An 8184-nucleotide genomic window follows, 5' to 3' on the forward strand; every position below is an offset into this window, starting at 1 on the left:
TTGTGAGGTCTCAGATGTGACGTAAAAGGTCAAGGTTTTTACATAATACCTGACGAGCATTTAACTTTTGGGCTTCCGTGGCGCAATGGTTAGCGCGTTCGGCTGTTAACCAATAGGTTGGTGGTTCGAGCCCATCCGGGAGCGGTGTTGTGAGGTCTCAGATGTGACGTAAAAAGTCAAGGTTTTTACACAATACCTAACGAGCATTTAACTTTTGGGCTTCCGTGGCGCAATGGTTAGCGCGTTCGGCTGTTAACCAATAGGTTGGTGGTTCGAGCCAATCCGGGAGCGGTGTTGTGAGGTCTCAGATGTGACGTAAAAAGTCAAGGTTTTTACACAATACCTGACGAGCATTTAACTTTTGGGCTTCCGTGGCGCAATGGTTAGCGCGTTCGGCTGTTAACCAATAGGTTGGTGGTTCGAGCCCATCCGGGAGCGGTGTTGTGAGGTCTCAGATGTGACGTAAAAAGTCAAGGTTTTTACACAATACCTGACGAGCATTTAATTTTTGGGCTTCCGTGGCGCAATGGTTAGCGCGTTCAGCTGTTAATCGAAAGGTTGGTGGTTCGAGCCCACCCGGGAAAGGTGTTGTGGGGTCTCAAATGTAACGTAGAAAGCCAAAGTTTTTCCACAATACCTGACAACCATTTAATTTCTGAGCTTCCGTGGATCAATGGTTAGCGCGTTCGGCTGTTAACCAATAGGTTGGTGGTTCGAGCCCATCCGGGAGCGGTGTTGTGTGATCTCAAATGTAACGTAAAAAGCCAAAGTTTTTCCACAATACCTGACGACCATTTAATTTTTGGGCTTCCGTGGCGCAATAGTTAGCGCGTTCGGCTGTTAACCAATAGGTTGGTGGTTCGACCCCATCCGGGAGCGGTGTTGTGAGGTCTCAGATGTGACGTAAAAAGTCAAGGTTTTTACATAATACCTGACGAGCATTTAACTTTTGTGCTTCCGTGGCGCAATGGTTAGCGCGTTCGGCTGTTAACCAATAGGTTGGTGGTTCGAGCCCATCCGGGAGCGGTGTTGTGAGGTCTCAGATGTGACGTAAAAGGTCAAGGTTTTTACATAATACCTGACGAGCATTTAACTTTTGTGCTTCCGTGGCGCAATGGTTAGCGCGTTCGGCTGTGAACTAATAGGTTGGTGGTTCGACCCCATCCGGGAGCGGTGTTGTGAGGTCTCAGATTTGACGTAAAAAGTCAAGGTTTTTACACAATACCTGACGAGCATTTAACTTTTGGGCTTCCGTGGCGCAATGGTTAGCGCGTTCGGCTGTTAACCAATAGGTTGGTGGTTCGAGCCCATCCGGGAGCGGTGTTGTGAGGTCTCAGATGTGACGTAAAAAGTCAAGGTTTTTACACAATACCTGACGAGCATTTAATTTTTGGGCTTCCGTGGCGCAATGGTTAGCGCGTTCAGCTGTTAATCGAAAGGTTGGTGGTTCGAGCCCACCCGGGAAAGGTGTTGTGGGGTCTCAAATGTAACGTAGAAAGCCAAAGTTTTTCCACAATACCTGACAACCATTTAATTTCTGAGCTTCCGTGGATCAATGGTTAGCGCGTTCGGCTGTTAACCAATAGGTTGGTGGTTCGAGCCCATCCGGGAGCGGTGTTGTGTGATCTCAAATGTAACGTAGAAAGCCAAAGTTTTTCCACAATACCTGACGACCATTTAATTTTTGGGCTTCCGTGGCGCAATAGTTAGCGCGTTCGGCTGTTAACCAATAGGTTGGTGGTTCGACCCCATCCGGGAGCGGTGTTGTGAGGTCTCAGATGTGACGTAAAAAGTCAAGGTTTTTACATAATACCTGACGAGCATTTAACTTTTGGGCTTCCGTGGCGCAATGGTTAGCGCGTTCGGCTGTTAACTAATAGGTTGGTGGTTCGAGCCCATCCGGGAGCGGTGTTGTGAGGTCTCAGATGTGACGTAAAAAGTCAAGGTTTTTACACAATACCTAACGAGCATTTAACTTTTGGGCTTCCGTGGCGCAATGGTTAGCGCGTTCGGCTGTTAACCAATAGGTTGGTGGTTCGAGCCCATCCGGGAGCGGTGTTGTGAGGTCTCAGATGTGACGTAAAAAGTCAAGGTTTTTACACAATACCTGACGAGCATTTAACTTTTGTGCTTCCGTGGCGCAATGGTTAGCGCGTTCGGCTGTTAACCAATAGGTTGGTGGTTCGAGCCCATCCGGGAGCGGTGTTGTGAGGTCTCAGATGTGACGTAAGAAGTCAAGGTTTTTACACAATACCTGACGAGTATTTAACTTTTGGGCTTCCGTGGCGCAATGGTTAGCGCGTTCGGCTGTTAACCAATAGGTTGGTGGTTCGAGCCCATCCGGGAGCGGTGTTGTGAGGTCTCAGATGTGACGTAAAAGTCAAGGTTTTTACACAATACCTGACGAGCATTTAATTTTTGGGATTCCGTGGCAAAATGGTTAGCGCGTTCAGCTGTTAATCGAAAGGTTGGTGGTTCGAGCCCACCCGGGAAAGGTGTTGTGGGGTCTCAAATGTAACGTAGAAAGCCAAAAATTTTCCACAACACCTGACAACCATTTAATTTCTGAGCTTCCGTGGCTCAATGGTTAGCGCGTTCGGCTGTTAACCAATAGGTTGGTGGTTCGAGCCCATCCGGGAGCGGTGTTGTGAGGTCTCAGATGTGACGTAAAAAGTCAAGGTTTTTACACAATACCTGACGAGCATTTAACTTTTGGGCTTCCGTGGCGCAATGGTTAGCGCGTTCGGCTGTTAACCAATAGGTTGGTGGTTCGAGCCCATCCGGGAGCGGTGTTGTGAGGTCTCAGATGTGACGTAAGAAGTCAAGGTTTTTACACAATACCTGACGAGTATTTAACTTTTGGGCTTCCGTGGCGCAATGGTTAGCGCGTTCGGCTGTTAACCAATAGGTTGGTGGTTCGAGCCCATCCGGGAGCGGTGTTGTGAGGTCTCAGATGTGACGTAAAAAGTCAAGTTTTTTGCACAATACCTTACGAGCATTTAGGTTTTGGGCTTCCGTGGCGCAATGGTTAGCGCGTTCGGCTGATAAGCAATAGGTTGGTGGTTCGAGCCCATCCGGGAGCGGTGTTGTGAGGTCTCAGATGTGACGTAAAAAGTCAAGTTTTTTGCACAATACCTTACGAGCATTTAGGTTTTGGGCTTCCGTGGCGCAATGGTTAGCGCGTTCGGCTGATAAGCAATAGGTTGGTGGTTCGAGCCCATCCGGGAGCGGTGTTGTGAGGTCTCAGATGTGACGTAAAAAGTCAAGGTTTTTACACAATACCTGACGAGCATTTAAATTTTGGGCTTCCTTGGCGCAATGGTTAGCGCGTTCGGCTGTTAACCAATAGGTTGGTGGTTCGAGCCCATCCGGGAGCGGTGTTGTGAGGTCTCAGATGTGACGTAAAAAGTCAAGGTTTTTACACAATACCTGACGAGCATTTAAATTTTGGGCTTCCTTGGCGCAATGGTTAGCGCGTTCGGCTGTTAACCAATAGGTTGGTGGTTCGAGCCCACCCGGGAGCGGTGTTGTGTGATCTCAAATGTAACGTAGAAAGCCAAAGTTTTTCCACAATACCTGACGACCATTTAATTTTTGGGCTTCCGTGGCGCAATGGTTAGCACGTTCGGCTGTTAACCAATAGGTTGGTGGTTCGAGCCCATCCGGGAGCGGTGTTGTTAGGTCTCAGATGTGACGTAAAAAGTCAAGGTTTTTACACAATACCTGACGAGCATTTAATTTTTGGGATTCCGTGGCGCAATGGTTAGCGCGTTCAGCTGTTAATCGAAAGGTTGGTGGTTCGAGCCCATCCGGGAGAGGTGTTGTGGGGTCTCAAATGTAACGTAGAAAGCCAAAGTTTTTCCACAACACCTGACAACCATTTAATTTCTGAGCTTCCGTGGCTCAATGGTTAGCGCGTTCAGCTGTTAATCGAAAGGTTGGTGGTTCGAGCCCACCCGGGAAAGGTGTTGTGGGGTCTCAAATGTAACGTAGAAAGCCAAAGTTTTTCCACAATACCTGACAACCATTTAATTTCTGAGCTTCCGTGGATCAATGGTTAGCGAGATGTGACGTAAAAAGTCAAGGTTTTTACACAATACCTGACGAGCATTTAACTTTTGTGCTTCCGTGGCGCAATGGTTAGCGCGTTCGGCTGTTAACCAATAGGTTGGTGGTTCGAGCCAATCCGGGAGCGGTGTTGTGAGGTCTCAGATGTGACGTAAGAAGTCAAGGTTTTTACACAATACCTGACGAGTATTTAACTTTTGGGCTTCCGTGGCGCAATGGTTAGCGCGTTCGGCTGTTAACCAATAGGTTGGTGGTTCGAGCCCATCCGGGAGCGGTGTTGTGAGGTCTCAGATGTGACGTAAAAAGTCAAGGTTTTTACACAATACCTGACGAGCATTTAATTTTTGGGATTCCGTGGCAAAATGGTTAGCGCGTTCAGCTGTTAATCGAAAGGTTGGTGGTTCGAGCCCACCCGGGAAAGGTGTTGTGGGGTCTCAAATGTAACGTAGAAAGCCAAAGTTTTTCCACAACCATTTAATTTCTGAGCTTCCGTGGCTCAGTGGTTAGCGCGTTCGGCTGTTAACCAATAGGTTGGTGGTTCGAGCCCATCCGGGAGCGGTGTTGTGAGGTCTCAGATGTGACGTAAAAAGTCAAGGTTTTTACACAATACCTGACGAGCATTTAACTTTTGGGCTTCCGTGGCGCAATGGTTAGCGCGTTCGGCTGTTAACCAATAGGTTGGTGGTTCGAGCCCATCCGGGAGCGGTGTTGTGAGGTCTCAGATGTGACGAAAAAAGTCAAGTTTTTTGCACAATACCTGACGAGCATTTAGGTTTTGGGCTTCCGTGGCGCAATGGTTAGCGCGTTCGGCTGTTAAGCAATAGGTTGGTGGTTCGAGCCCATCCGGGAGCGGTGTTGTGAGGTCTCAGATGTGACGTAAAAAGTCAAGGTTTTTACACAATACCTGACGAGCATTTAAGTTTTGGGCTTCCTTGGCGCAATGGTTAGCGCGTTCGGCTGTTAACCAATAGGTTGGTGGTTCGAGCCCACCCGGGAGCGGTGTTGTGTGATCTCAAATGTAACGTAGAAAGCCAAAGTTTTTCCACAATACCTGACGACCATTTAATTTTTGGGCTTCCGTGGCGCAATGGTTAGCACGTTCGGCTGTTAACCAATAGGTTGGTGGTTCGAGCCCATCCGGGAGCGGTGTTGTGAGGTCTCAGATGTGACGTAAGAAGTCAAGGTTTTTACACAATACCTGACGAGTATTTAACTTTTGGGCTTCCGTGGCGCAATGGTTAGCGCGTTCGGCTGTTAACCAATAGGTTGGTGGTTCGAGCCCATCCGGGAGCGGTGTTGTTAGGTCTCAGATGTGACGTAAAAAGTCAAGGTTTTTACACAATACCTGACGAGCATTTAATTTTTGGGATTCCGTGGCGCAATGGTTAGCGCGTTCAGCTGTTAATCGAAAGGTTGGTGGTTCGAGCCCATCCGGGAGAGGTGTTGTGGGGTCTCAAATGTAACGTAGAAAGCCAAAGTTTTTCCACAACACCTGACAACCATTTAATTTCTGAGCTTCCGTGGCTCAATGGTTAGCGCGTTCGGATGTTAACCAATAGGTTGGTGGTTCGAGCCCATCCGGGAGCGGTGTTGTGAGGTCTCAGATGTGACGTAAGAAGTCAAGGTTTTTACACAATACCTGACGAGTTAAAACTTTTGGGCTTCCGTGGCGCAATGGTTAGCGCGTTCGGCTGTTAACCAATAGGTTGGTGGTTCGAGCCCATCCGGGAGCGGTGTTGTGAGGTCCCAGATGTGACGTAAAAAGTCAAGTTTTTTGCACAATACCTGACGAGCATTTAGGTTTTGGGCTTCCGTGGCGCAATGGTTAGCGCGTTCGGCTGTTAAGCAATAGGTTGGTGGTTCGAGCCCATCCGGGAAAGGTGTTGTGGGGTCTCAAATGTAACGTACAAAGCCAAAGGTTTTCCACAATACCTGACAACCATTTAATTTCTGAGCTTCCGTGAATCAATGGTTAGCGCGTTCGGCTGTTAACCAATAGGTTGGTGGTTCGAGCCCATCCGTGAGCGGTGTTGTGTGATCTCAAATGTAACGTAGAAAGCCAAAGTTTTTCCACAATACCTGACGACCATTTAATTTTTGGGCTTCCGTGGCGCAATGGTTAGCACGTTCGGCTTTTAACCAATAGATTGGTGGTTCGAGCCCATCCGGGAGCGGTGTTGTGAGGTCTCAGATGTGACGTAAAAAGTCAAGGTTTTCCACAATACCTGACAACCATTTAATTTCTGAGCTTCCGTGGCTCAATGGTTAGCGCGTTCGGCTGTTAACCAATAGGTTGGTGGTTCGAGCCCACCCGGGAGAGGTGTTGTGGGGTCTCAAATGTAACGTAGAAAGCCAAAGTTTTTCCACAACACCTGACAACCATTAAATTTCTGAGCTTCCGTGGCTCAATGGTTAGCGCGTTCGGCTGTTAACCAATAGGTTGGTGGTTCGAGCCCATCCGGGAGCGGTGTTGTGAGGTCTCAGATGTGACGTAAAAAGTCAAGGTTTTTACACAATACCAGACGAGCACTTAACTTTTGGGCTTCCGTGGCGCAATGGTTAGCGCGTTCGGCTGTTAACCAATAGGTTGGTGGTTCGAGCCCATCCGGGAGCGGTGTTGTGAGGTCTCAGATGTGACGTAAGAAGTCAAGGTTTTTACACAATACCTGACGAGTATTTAAGTTTTGGGCTTCCGTGGCGCAATGGTTAGCGCGTTCGGCTGTTAACCAATAGGTTGGTGGTTCGACCCCATCCGGGAGCGGTGTTGTGAGGTCTCAGATGTGACGTAAAAAGTCAAGTTTTTTGCACAATACCTGACGAGCATTTAGGTTTTGGGCTTCCGTGGCGCAATGGTTAGCGCGTTCGGCTGTTAAGCAATAGGTTGGTGGTTCGAGCCCATCCGGGAGCGGTGTTGTGAGGTCTCAGATGTGACGTAAAAAGTCAAGGTTTTTACACAATACCTGACGAGCATTTAAATTTTGGGCTTCCTTGGCGCAATGGTTAGCGCGTTCGGCTGTTAACCAATAGGTTGGTGGTTCGACCCCATCCGGGAGCGGTGTTGTGAGGTCTCAGATGTGACGTAAAAAGTCAAGTTTTTTGCACAATACCTGACGAGCATTTAGGTTTTGGGCTTCCGTGGCGCAATGGTTAGCGCGTTCGGCTGTTAACCAATAGGTTGGTGGTTCGAGCCCATCCGGGAGCGGTGTTGTGAGGTCTCAGATGTGACGTAAAAAGTCAAGGTTTTCCACAATACCTGACAACCATTTAATTTCTGAGCTTCCGTGGCTCAATGGTTAGCGCGTTCGGCTGTTAACCAATAGGTTGGTGGTTCGACCCCATCCGGGAGCGGTGTTGTGAGGTCTCAGATGTGACGTAAAAAGTCAAGGTTTTTACATAATACCTGACGAGCATTTAACTTTTGGGCTTCCGTGGCGCAATGGTTAGCGCGTTCGGCTGTTAACCAATAGGTTGGTGGTTCGAGCCCATCCGGGAGCGGTGTTGTGAGGTCTCAGATGTGACGTAAAAAGTCAAGGTTTTTACACAATACCTAACGAGCATTTAACTTTTGGGCTTCCGTGGCGCAATGGTTAGCGCGTTCGGCTGTTAACCAATAGGTTGGTGGTTCGAGCCCATCCGGGAGCGGTGTTGTGAGGTCTCAGATGTGACGTAAAAAGTCAAGGTTTTTACACAATACCTGACGAGCATTTAATTTTTGGGATTCCGTGGCGCAATGGTTAGCGCGTTCAGCTGTTAATCGAAAGGTTGGTGGTTCGAGCCCACCCGGGAGAGGTGTTGTGGGGTCTCAAATGTAACGTAGAAAGCCAAAGTTTTTCCACAACACCTGACAACCATTAAATTTCTGAGCTTCCGTGGCTCAATGGTTAGCGCGTTCGGCTGTTAACCAATAGGTTGGTGGTTCGAGCCCATCCGGGAGCGGTGTTGTGAGGTCTCAGATGTGACGTAAGAAGTCAAGGTTTTTACACAATACCTGACGAGTATTTAAGTTTTGGGCTTCCGTGGCGCAATGGTTAGCGCGTTCGGCTGTTAACCAATAGGTTGGTGGTTCGACCCCATCCGGGAGCGGTGTTGTGAGGTCTCAGATGTGACGTAAAAAGT

The 8184-nt window shown here is 48.5% G+C and overlaps 1 non-coding gene across 1 annotated transcript; it reads left to right on the forward strand.

The window, feature by feature from the left end:
• The first annotated feature begins 1100 nt into the window (after positions 1 to 1100).
• Positions 1101 to 1173, forward strand: TRNAH-GUG (transfer RNA histidin (anticodon GUG)). The gene has a single exon. It is a non-coding gene; the product is annotated as a tRNA-His (tRNA).
• The last annotated feature ends 7011 nt before the right edge of the window (positions 1174 to 8184 follow it).

The sequence above is a fragment of the Phalangium opilio genome, unplaced genomic scaffold (genome assembly GCF_054372755.1).
Source record: "Phalangium opilio isolate 3A_F unplaced genomic scaffold, DU_Popi_V2 ptg000101l_1, whole genome shotgun sequence".
NCBI lineage: Eukaryota > Metazoa > Arthropoda > Arachnida > Opiliones > Phalangiidae > Phalangium > Phalangium opilio.